The 12,168-nt window shown below is 48.5% G+C and overlaps 1 non-coding gene across 1 annotated transcript; it reads left to right on the top strand.

Moving 5' to 3' along the window:
* Positions 1-11,360: 11,360 nt before the first annotated feature.
* On the top strand, positions 11,361-11,432 carry TRNAE-UUC (transfer RNA glutamic acid (anticodon UUC)). The gene has a single exon. It is a non-coding gene; the product is annotated as a tRNA-Glu (tRNA).
* Positions 11,433-12,168: the final 736 nt, after the last annotated feature.

Raw genomic sequence — 12,168 nt, forward strand, 5'->3', positions numbered from 1 at the left:
GAGGGGGAGAGGAGGAGGGAGGGGAGGAGGAGGAGGGGAGGAGGGAGGGAGGGGAGGAGGAGGAGGGGAGGGAGGGGAGGGAGGGGGAGGAGGAGGAGGAGGAGGAGGGAGGAGGGAGGGAGGGAGGGGAGGGGAGGGGAGGGGAGGGGAGGGGAGCCGCGGGCCGAGGGCAGCCCCTGGCGGTGGCCGCGGCCGCTCCGAAACCCGACCGAGCCCTCCTAGCCCTGGCCTTGCGGAGTCCCGGCCTGGCCCGAGGGTTGGAAACAAGGAGAGCGGAAGCGGAGCCAGGACATCAGTTTTGGAGCCGCTGAAGCCTTATTTGAGCTCCAGGTCATTGGCAAGAGTCAGCGATCATGACCCGATTTTTGAGGGAAACTGTGGTCAGGCAGGCCACAGCCTGCCCTCACCGCGGGGACGCTTTGGGAGCTCTGTTGTTGCGAGCTCCAGGTGAGCCCGGTGCTCGCCGCTAAATCACAGCTGCCCCGGTGAACCGTGTTCCCCCGACGCTGCCTCACGTCACCCAGAGCACATGGCTTTATTGGTCCTGCTCTGCCCTCTTAGTACTCCTGACATCCTCCAAGAGCATGGATGGAAAGCAGCAGAGAGGACTTGAACCAGCCTGGAGCATTGAGAGAGGAAAGTGTCTTTGCCAGTGCTGGATGCTGAGCTGTCCCTGATTTCAGGTGGGAGAGCCTGAGCTGGAAGGCTGCCATGCTCTGGGTTTGCCCAGATGTGTTCTCTTTTTTGCCCCAGCAATTTTTTTTCTGGGCAGAGTTTGTGGACTTTCTGTTTCTTCTCTATCCTGAGCACATAGTAGACTGGTCAAAGCTGTGCGGGAACAGCAGATGTGTCTCCAGCACATGCACAGCATAGGTTCAGAGACTTCAGGAACAAGTAAAGCCCTGCTCCTTGGACAGCAGGAGTATTCTGAATAAACAAACTGTGCACTAAATGTCAGCCCTGCTAGATCAGCTCCTGTCAGCCACTGCTTTGGAGTATGTCATTTGGCATGGTAGCGAGGAAGAGCTCCTGCTATCTCAGTAATTGCTGCAATGTGGCACTGCTCCCAACGAATCTTGTACAGGGTCCTGTTATTCCAGAATAGGAACAATCCCATGTGGAGGTAAATCCTGGTGGTTGAGCTGCCCTGATTCCTCAGACCCTATAACTGGAGGGGTGAGACTTGGCAGTTACTTGGTATATTTTGCCACTAACAGGATGGCTTGTAGCCCATGTTGCACCAGGTAGCAAATGTCTGCTACAGTAATAAATTTGTTTGTTCAGCTTATTAATGACACCAGGCAAGCCAATGGTCAGGGTCCCCACTCAGAGTCACACTGAGCTCATTTGCAAATGGCATTTTGGCACTATTGAGAACTTGAGGGTAACTTAATATGAAGACATTCCCATGAAAGTCCCACTGCGTTTTTAAATAGCAAATAGAGAGACAGTGAGATCATGGCCACTGCTCTTATGAGGTGGTCACACAGCTGCACTGTGCTTACCAGGACGGCGCGGGGAGGGGGGGGAGCAGGGTGTGTCCCTGGAGCTGGGAGCTGGTGGCAAGTGGGGCCCCCACAGTGGCTCTGAAGCTGCTGGAAATGCCTGGGGTGCTATGGGAAAGCAGGCAGGAGAAGCTGAGTTCTGTGGGACTACGAAGCTCAGGGACTGAGGCACAGGCTAGCAGGGAAGGAATGGAGGAGTTAAATAAGGTCTGTGTTGAGAACAAAAATTTGCTGGTGTAGCTCTACCATAGTTAAATTGGCAGCTTTCCTTGTGGAGGTGCAGATGTTACTTACCTTTGCCCATACAGTCTATAACTGTCCTCACGGAACCAGTGATACTGAGAAAATGCTTATAGCAGCCTCATAGTCTCTGTTCAGGGGCTCATGTAGACACAGACTTGATGTATATGAACTTTAACAGCTTGATTGTCATTTCTGTGCTAACAAGAGCCTTTGGACAGGCTGAAAATAGGTGTTGGGGATATGGGAGGTTTCAGAAGCCCCAGCTTCTGGGCCCCCCCAAAATTAGTGACCTGGCACAGTAAGTGGGAAGTGGGTAAGTGGTCTGCAGGAGGGACCAGACAAGTATGCTTTTTTTTTTTTTTTGGCAACATTCTCATTTCATTTTGCATATTTCAGGGCTTGATGATAACGTGTAGGCTGTTTTCCACCTACACCTCTGGAAGCCTTGCTGAAGAACCTGATCATCTCTTGGCTGCTGCAGCTCAAACTCTTGGGATGTTATTCTGCACTAAGAGATCCTGTTTCTCTTGAAGTCAAAATGGGCAAACTGGAGACTCTCAAGGACACAAACGACACACTGAGACGATGTCTCAGGTCAGCCCAAATCATGAGCTGGCAGCTCTGCTCTGACCTGCACAAAGTCACACAGCAGGAGGGCATCAGAATTCAGAGCAAAGAAACCACCTTAAAGGCAGAACCTCCACATTCGAGGAGGGTCACACACCTGCTGACACCAAGGACACTCTTGGGAGCAGAGATTCTCCCTGATGGAAGACAAAAGCTGGGTGATACGGGGTTCAACTATCAGGCATAACAGACAGCTCTGAGGCTGTGACTTGCACACAGGTGCAAGTGACACACTAGTGACTAAGGGAGGGGGAGAGTAATCACAGAGGGGAAAAATGAAGCATGGACCCCACCATGCAACAAAAGGAAAAGCTTATTTTGTGGGAACTTTGCAGTGGCTTTTTCAGAGACTTTCACTACTCAAACCGTCAGGGGCTGAGGAAAGCTTCTACTAGTGGTACCTGGTGCAATAACACAAGGAGGTTCTACTCCAGAGATACAGGTGGGTCACTCTCTGGCACATACTTGGGAGATTAAGCCCACCAGTCACAATGCCTGTTATGAGTGCACCAAAAGTGGCAGCAGGAGGTGAATGTGAAGTAACTTGAGAGCATGGCAAACACATTGCAGTGTCTCTGAGAACAGAGGGCCCTGACTCTTTTGCTAATAAAAGAAGAAAAACCTTCATGAATTGTAAGGCTTCACAGCAGACCACTGTAAGATGAGATAAGAGATGTATGATTAATGTTTCCAGGCCAAATCATCTGGTTGCTGCCTGTTCTTGGCTGAAGGTTATTTCCTATAAATGTCACCGCAGAACTGCAAAATGAGCCAGCTCCCTGAGATCATACTCGAATTGTGTTGCGGTTTAGAGGATGTTGCAGCAGACTTTGCCCTAGAGCTTCTCTACCCAGCCCGGTTCAGCGCCTCAGTGCTCCAAACGCTCTGTCCCAGGGCTGGACACTGCGCTCTCACCGGCTGGGGAGCCATAAGGCTAGCTCTGGTCCGTGTGCTTCCACAACCGGCGATGATAAAGGAGGCGAGGAGGGTCTATGCGTTGTGTCCATGGAAGATGTTTATTCGCATGGTGCAGCAGAGGCCAACGACCTCCCAGAGGCAGAGATGCCTCGAGGGCGAAGGCTTCACATGCACAGCCACATGTGGAGCATAAACACACGTGGAGCATGGACAGCAAGATGGCGGAGGGTAAGGGGTTTTATAGGGAAACGGAGAGGGGCGGGGACAGCACACTGGCCCGGTGACCTCTGGGTACAGGGGAGGTACAGGGGCGGAGTTAGAAGTACAGGAACCAATAGGGGAAACCCGAGGGAGTGGCCAGGGCCACGTGGGGTTAGGGTACAGAACCAGTAGGGAAAACTGGGGGCGTGGCTAGGACTATGTGGAGTAGGGAAGGCAGGACAATAGGTGACAAGTACAGTCGTTAAGAAAGGGGTGTGGGGAACTTGCAGCCATTATCACAATAGAATTGTTCTTCAGATGCTGCTCCCAAGTGGAAGTAACTGTATTTGGAGTTATACACCCTTTCATAAAGCTGCTCACCTAGTGCTCATACCTGGGCACACACCCTATGTCAGGAAATGGCAGGGGGAGTTCCTGGCATGAGAGATCTTCCTCGTGTGGGGGTATGGAAGAACCAGTGATGCTAAAGCTATGGAAAGCGTAATATTGCAGTGCTGCTGTCCTGCTCATATGTGCCAGGCTGAGAGTTGTGGCAATGCCCAGGCAGATATGCTACAGCTCTGAGCGCAGCCAGCACATTGTCCACGAGGTTTAGGCCAGCAGACACTGCCCTTGCTCTGCCTCTGTAAAAAAACTGGGTTGCACGGCTTGGAACCAGCCCAGTCTAGAACCAGACCCACAATAAGTGCCTCCATGTACAGCAATGAGGGGAGTAACAGCTCCAGTCATGTATGATAACCCTGTGTTAAGAGACTGGTGATACTGGGAGTAGATGCCTAAAATGCTTGGCAAGGTTTGTGTGGCTGGGCTTATAGACAGCACAGTCCCAGTGCAGCTGCAGCCTTGGACCCACCTTCCAGGACACGAGCAATAGTGGGAGGATGAGTTGGGAGATGCTTCTCTGGGGGCTCCCTGTGCTACTCCAGAGCTTCATTTGAGCTGAGGTTCTGAGCCTTGACCTCACCTCAGCTATACTCCACTGAAGCTTGTGCCAGGCCCACCCACTGGATCAGCAGTCACTCAACCCAGGCTGACCCTGGATACTGACACCAAACTCTCTGCTCCTCTTGCAGGGTGAGTATGGCATTGTCATGCTGTCACCTTGTCTCCAGCTCCCCTGTCATCCTCTCCTGCTTCCAGCACCCCAATCCTCCATGGCTGGAAGGAAGGCCAGGAACAGCACTCTCTGCTCTTGTGATGAGGAAGCCAATAATACCAGAAAATATTCTGTGAAACCCCTGTGTTAAATAGGACAAACTACTGCCCAGATACTCCTATGTGTGTTTACATGTGGGATCACCATAGGGAGCTCTTTGCTGCAACAAAGATGAAGTGTTGGGCTGACTGGTGGGGTACAATTCACTCAGATGGGTCATGGGATCTCTCCCCTTGGAGATTTTCAAGGTTTGGCTATGCAAAGCCATTGTTTACCGGACCTAGTATTGGTGATGTTACCATTTCGAGCAAGAGTTCGGGCTAATGCCCACCCCACATCCCTCCCAACCAACACATCTGTAACTATGTATCAGGGAGCTAGGGGTTTGAACTGTGCAGACATATGTGATGAATTCTTCAGTATTTCAGCACAGACATCTTGTATCCAATGTCTCAAAGACTTTATTAAAATGAACCAAGCTGACCTGGGTGCAGACATTGCTGGCTGAAGTTCTTTGGATTGTGTGCTGGGAGAGTTCTCTCTGCCAAATGCTCATAGCAAGTATGAGGAAAAGAAAAAACATCCCTGCTCTTCATTAATCCTGCCTGTTTTGTGAAGCTGACTGATGATGTTGAATAGCCCAGGACAGTCTTTTGGAAAAAGATAGTTGGAGATATTTGACCATTTGTAAAAAGACATGTTTTTAAGCACCAATCAGCCGGTTGTTGTGGGTTTTTTTGTTTTTATAGCAGGCATGATGTGAATTTATATAACTAGCCAGGTGTTCTGCAATGGGGCTTTTTAAAAATTATCCTGTCCTAATTTTTTCTGCCTTACCATCTTTAGCTCCTTTGCAGAGTAAGCAGCAGTGCTATCGCATTACTGCTTGGCAATGGCAGCAGCTGGCTGTAACCCAACCACGCAGCACGGGACACAGAAACAGATGGAGCAGCAAATGCTCTTTGTTTCCTCTCCTGCTTTCTAAAACAGATTGTGAGTAAAAACATACAGGACAGGTTTTTGCCATCTTTCCTGCTACCATGACTCCCTGGCTGCTGACAAAGCTATGGCATTATACAGCAGAGGTAACATCTCCCTGCAGCAAAGGAGAGCCCTGTTCTCTGAGAGGAGAGCTGCCAAGAGGGGAAGGGCATTAGATAAAATGTCAACACACCCTTGGAGGGGAAAGAAGGGTGCAGTGGGTGAAATGGCTGAACAGAGCTGAGGGCCCCCCATGCAACAAGTCCTGCTCCTCTTGCTGCTCTGAGTCCTGATTCTGGTGTTCATCTTGTGATAGATAAGGATTGATTCTCTAAATCGCAACAGGAAAACAGGGCGCCCACGAGCCAAAGACCTCCTGCTGGCATAAGCAGAACTTAAGCATCCTGTTTACACAAGGCTTATACAAAACTTGCAAGGTTTAGGAAGAAAGGCAAGCTGCGAACGTGACTACGACCTTTCGGAAGGCAGCGGCGGACCCTCTAGCAACAGCAACAGACTACGCAGACACAGCCTTATCTCCAGCAAATGACACGTAACCCGGAAAAAGGGACTGCATAAAACCTCGGCACACACAAACCTCTGCGCGGTGTGTCTTAGGCAGAGCGAAGGAGCATGCCTAGCCCGCCCAGCGCTGCTTTGACCAGTATCCACTTGCTTGAATAAATTACAAATTACTGAATTGGAATTGTCTCTGATTGACTTATTGAGACCCAATTTATAACAATCTGAGCTTGGGTGAACCCCATCAGCTCATTAAACTGGCACAGAACAAAAGCGAGCAGTGTTTTGACAGTTAGGAACCTGAATTGGCCCAATGGATGACCTGTCAAGCACTGGGATGAGAATGAGGAGCCACACACCAGGATGGGCCAGAAGAAGAACAGGGGAGGAGGTGGAGGTGGGATGTCCCTTGTGAACCAGATTGACTCTGCTGTCTAGGATAGCCCTTGTCCCAAAGCTAGACAAGACACAGGAAGGGAGGTCCATGCTCCTGGGTAACTTTCTATAAGCCAAACTCTGAGGCTGCTGACAGTGAAGGTCAGGATAATGTCCGCAGCAGATATTTGCCTGCATTACTTCAAAATTCCTGCAGCATGAAAACTCCACAAAATAAGGTACCTATGTCCATGACACCAAGTCAGTTCCAGGTTCCCAAAGGATTTCTACTGTATCACAGCCTCCCACATTTCTGTTTCTGGGAAGCTCTGCTGCTCTCAAATCTGTGTCTGCTAAGGATTTACTGGTTGAGTTGGGCAATGGTGCTCTCTGTCCTGCAGCAGATGTTATACTCTGGAAAACATGAAACTATCTCACCACCAGTAGCCTTGAGCTGGGGGACACCTGCCTAGAGCAGAGGATGATTGCTAAGAGGCTTGTGGCCAGGACTTATGACACAAGACTGAGCTGGCACCACCACTGCACCCAAAGAGAAGCATGAGCGGTAGAGACAGAGCTGTCCCATCTCCCTGTACCTCCCTGCTCCTTCTCCCCATGGGCTGCCCATGCTGCTTGGCCCATCTGGCTTTGCTGTTGCTGATGTTTGTGCCAGACAATGTAATATTGTAGTTACTTGGCAAGAACTGAGTTAATTGTTTAGCCACAGACAGAACTTGTAACTTCTCAAGTTAATCCTGCAGTCTGATGGTTTTTTTCCTCACAAGCCTTGACAAATTAATTGAATCCCCATTTCTATGAGTAACGTAGAAGGAAGGTCCCACAGTCAGGACTCAAGACATAAAGAAAATGGGGATTTGTGAGATCACATTTACTGTTTCTGACCATTGAAGAGGCATTTCTGGGGTTATTTCTTTCTGGCCTTGTTGTCTTTTGGAGTGATCATTGAGACATCTATCTGAGCTCCCACCACAGTGTTTTGCCTAAGTTTTCTCAGTTTCATCCCATTATTCCTGCTCTTCTTAACTAACACAAAAAAATTATTCCATTTTGTTTTTCATAGGTGTCTTCAACTGAAATTTCTCCATGTTGTTATTTCTCACTGTATCCTTTCAATAAAATAATACAGATTTCATTTTTTAAAATTCAATCCCTTTTGCCATATTATATTGTCTTGAGCTTTGCCTGCACACCACCTGCTTACTAATACATACTGAAAACAGAAATGCTATAATGAGCACTAGAAGCAGGTTATAACTCTTTATCTGTTATCCTTTCTCAAACAGCCAGGGGTTCAAGGACAGCCATGTTCCTGCTGAACTCAGTGGGAACCACAGCAAGTTCTTTGCTCTACCACATAACTGCAGGGGAAAGTGAAGTTCCCAAACCTGTGGTTGCCAGCATTGCAATGCTCAGTGTTTTCTTGTGCTGCACTGACTGGGTCAGGCAAGCTGGGTTCCTCTCAGCACCAAGGTATTCAGCTTTAGGCAACCTCTGAAAACTGTTCTTTGCTAGTTTTTTTAACATCTTAGAGATCTACTAAGCAGATCAACTCAACAAACAGGTTCTTGTATTTTAATTTGAGTGCTGTGCACTCAGGCTGGGTGCTGACAGCTTTAACTTGTGCATCTCTGTCCATGTACCTCTGAGGCTGCTCATTGTGAACAGCTGCTGTTCGAGGAGAGAGAAAACACTTGGGATTACACATGAGCAGTGTCTTGGGGGGCAACCACATGCAACCCTCAGGTAGTCCCCCAGAATAGAATACCTGCAGGAGGCCATGGTCAGCCCCACTGTGGTGCAGCTGTCTCATGAACAGCCCAGGTTGTTTAGCAGCTCATGGGAATGAGGCAGGTATGAGGTCAACCTGAAAAGTCAGTCTGCAGTTTGGGGTCAGGATGAGGCCAGTGATGGCGACCAGGAACAGACCCAGCCCATGACAGGTCTCTAGTGACAAGGCAGAACTGAGCTCAGGTCAGGCAGGCAGTCTGCGGGTCAGGGTGAGAGAAACTCAGGGCTGGGTATGGCCATGCGCACAGGCAGATTAGTGAGAGCACTGGAGTCAAGCACACCTCAACACAGTTCAGAGAGTCCAGGGCTGACCTGAACTGGGGCTCCTGGGCAGGGCTGGGGTGCAAGCCCCAAGTGAGGCTAGCCTAAGGGCTTGTTAGTGCTCTTGGAGCCTTGAAAACACCTTCACAGCTAGGTGAGGTAACAGCATGAGCATGGCCAGTTTAAATGAAGCCAAAGTTCTGCCTCCCCCAGGTCCTGGTCTCCGGGAATGGCTGACAAATGGAAACCTTCACCTTTCCCTTGTATCCAATTCCTAGGCAAGCAAAAGTGGAGGGGTGTAGACGCTGGCACTGCTGCTCCTATTGACATCTCACCAGGCCTTCTGGAAGGAGAAAGAGCATCATTCAGTGCTAAAACTAGAAGAGAAGCTGAGGACAGGCAGGTTGATACATGGAATAAGTTCAAATCTCTCCACCACCAGTGTCAAGTCCTTGGGGAACAAAGTGCCCCTTCATGTCAGAGATGGACTATGATCACCACCTGCCAAAAAAGCTGGGTCCTCTGGCTGTCAGCCAGTCCCTGCCCATGTCTTGAACATCTTCATGCAGGCCAGTGGGCTGCAGTTGGGATCCATGTGAGGAAACAGAATTGGCTGAAATCTACCTTGCGTATTTACTGTCAGATTCATTTGATAGCTTGTGACCTGTCGCTGTTGAACCGCTAGCAGAGTGCAAGAACCAGGCTATGTCGAATGTGGCAAAATTCTGAATTTTATTATTTAATTCTAAAACTTATACAGACTTTAAAAGATCATCTGGATTGGGTCAGTTCAAAACCTCCCCCTAGGCCGATTGGCCAGGCTTGAACCGCCTATCTTTCCAGAGACTGTTTCAATAACATCCAAACTTTATCTTTGTTTATAGAACACAGGAAGAAGAAGAGAAAAATTCCTATGGGAAAGAGTCTGTGCTTGCCACAGTAACCTATTCAGGATTTTCTCTGTTGGCATATGGACATGGTCTACACCACCTTCACATGTTCAAGGGTATTTTATCTTTAATATTTCAATAGCCTTTTTTATGGTGCTTTGTAGCTGTAGCTTTTTCTTTGTGGTGATACAACTGTTCTGAGCCATTTTAGAATCTCCATGCTTCTTATAACCATGTTATCCTTTCAGTTTATTAATTTTAAAATAACCTCTTGAAGGAGAAATTTCTTTGATGTTGTTCTTTCAATGTCACCAGATTGAATATATTATACTCACTGCTATGCATGGCTTTTCTAATAGCCCCTCACATAACTCAGTATTAAACCCAGTTGCTAGTTTTATGTTCTCCAACCAGCTGCTCCAAAAATCAAGCCTTTGTGGTATCTAAATGTAACAACCACATGATATGCTGATGTGACATTTACTCACTCGATGTGGGGGTAATTGAAGACTGTTCATAATGATGTTTGCCCTGGTAGCCACTCTGACCTCCTAAATACATCACTGTCACCATCACTGGTTTTACTGTCTGTTCACTACAATAGTCCTACATTTCCCCTTTGCCTATTTAGGTGTGAATTTTCCACATATAGGGGGTCAGTGTTACATCTTGGAAGATTAAAATGGTTCAGGCACATTGAGTCTGAAGTTTCTTCAATATCCAGCATCATTCCTCCAGATGCTCAGTTGTCAGTTCTTCCTGCACATCTGCAGCCAGCTACTGCAGAGTCCCACCTTCCATGTACCAGTGTCTGATAAGGTTGCTCCAGGTCAAAAGTGAGTAGTGCAGTTGTTCTGCTTTTGTGATTGCTCGAATTTGTATAGGAGCACATTGGTGGCTTTTACCAAGTTTCTGTCGTTTCTGTGCCTTTTTTAGGCCAGACCTCATTTGCTCATCTTACCATTAGTAATTTCCTACTTCTTCAGTTTTGTCAACCTCCAACCTCACCTTTTAACTAAGGGAGCGGCCCTGCCCCCTTCACCCCACTCCCTGCTCTTTACCAACAGTGCGGGCAGAGGTCAGCGAGCAGTGAATTGTGGTCAGTGTGTCACTGAAACTCCGGGAAAAAAAAAACCCTTCAACAACATTTCTAATTTTAGAGAGTCAAGGCATATTTTCTGGGCAGGATGTTGCTCTGGCCAGGATGTGCCACAGAAATCATCTCATCCACACACAGCTCAGGTGTGCAGAGAGGATCATTCCACAACACATGGATTTTACAAGATTTTCTCCAAACTTTATACAGTAACAATCTATAGAACTTTATCAGTTTAACGTTCATTAGTCTACAGTTCCGTTGCCCTTAGTATTCGGTTTCCTATTGGATCAGAATTTCTTCACTTCTGATGTTAATTAGATCTTCATTCCTTTATTTTCTTATCCGTCTTTTCCTGACTAGATGTCTCTAACTCTGCCAGAGGCAGCGTATGGGGTAGATGTTCGTACATGGCTGCTGTCCTGTTGATGTTCTGTTGACGGTTGTTATCTTTTTGGGTATCTTTTGGGCTACTCCCAGTCTGTTGAGATGTTAAGCTCATCTCCGTAGAATGGTGTTACAGCCCTTAAAAAAACTTTTAAAATTCCTTTCCCCACAACAAAGGCAAACCAAGCCTGATTAATATTACATACAATTTTTTAAACTGGTATGATTTCTAACGATCGGGCAGCAGGAGGTAAATGGTGGGCAGCGCGTGGCGCGAGTGCAGGCAGGAAGCACGGCAGAGAAGAAATAGTGCAGGAGCGAGACGATGTAGGAGCCAACCGGCGCGGTTAAGGAGTACTACTGTGCCATCCCACATGGTCTAGCGGTTAGGATTCCTGGTTTTCACCCAGGCGGCCCGGGTTCGACTCCCGGTGTGGGAAAGGAAGTGTTTTTTTCATTTCGTTTGGGTACGTGTCTTTTAGTTGTTAGTTTTGAGTGATCCGTTTTACCCCTCGCAGCGCGGGTAACACGATCAACTCCCGCCCTCACCTCTAACCCCCAATGCGAACGAACGCCCTGGCGCGCGTACAGAGCCGGGTTTGAGGAAGGGACACTAGCTGTAGTCAGCATTATCCCTCAGCACTGCAGAGCCAGTCTCTCCTCTGGATCCAGCCACCCCACAAAGAGGAAAACTTATTTTAGGAAATGTGTTACTGAGAGCTTCTCCCGAGCTGCAGAGCTGAATCCAGCCAAGTGCGTAGCGACCACACCAACAGCCCTGCGGAGCTGAACGTCAACATCAAAGGACCAGGGCAGTGCTGTGATATGCCGGGTCTAGCAACAGGGCCGGACATGCAGCTTGTGCAGCTGTTTACTACTTCAGACCCCTCATGAGCCAACTTCACCCTGTCTGAGAATACGGGAAGTGAGGGAGTGCATCCTTACTCCCACACTGCCTGGGCACCAGCCAAGACCAAGGGGTGTGTTAGTGGAGTAGACACAAAAACCCCCACGGCTGTGTACTCCTTCCAGAGCCTGGCTCTGCAGGCAAATGATGGGAGAGAAAAGCCTTAGATAAATCCACCAACATGAGTGTAAGCACTTACTTCAGTCACAATCACAAGATGAGGGAACATGGAACATGGAGCTGGTTAGACCAGACCTGGTGGCTGACTG

This window comes from Lichenostomus cassidix, chromosome 20, assembly GCF_008360975.1.
Source record: "Lichenostomus cassidix isolate B80296 chromosome 20, HeHo_3.0, whole genome shotgun sequence".
Lineage (NCBI taxonomy): Eukaryota > Metazoa > Chordata > Aves > Passeriformes > Meliphagidae > Lichenostomus > Lichenostomus cassidix.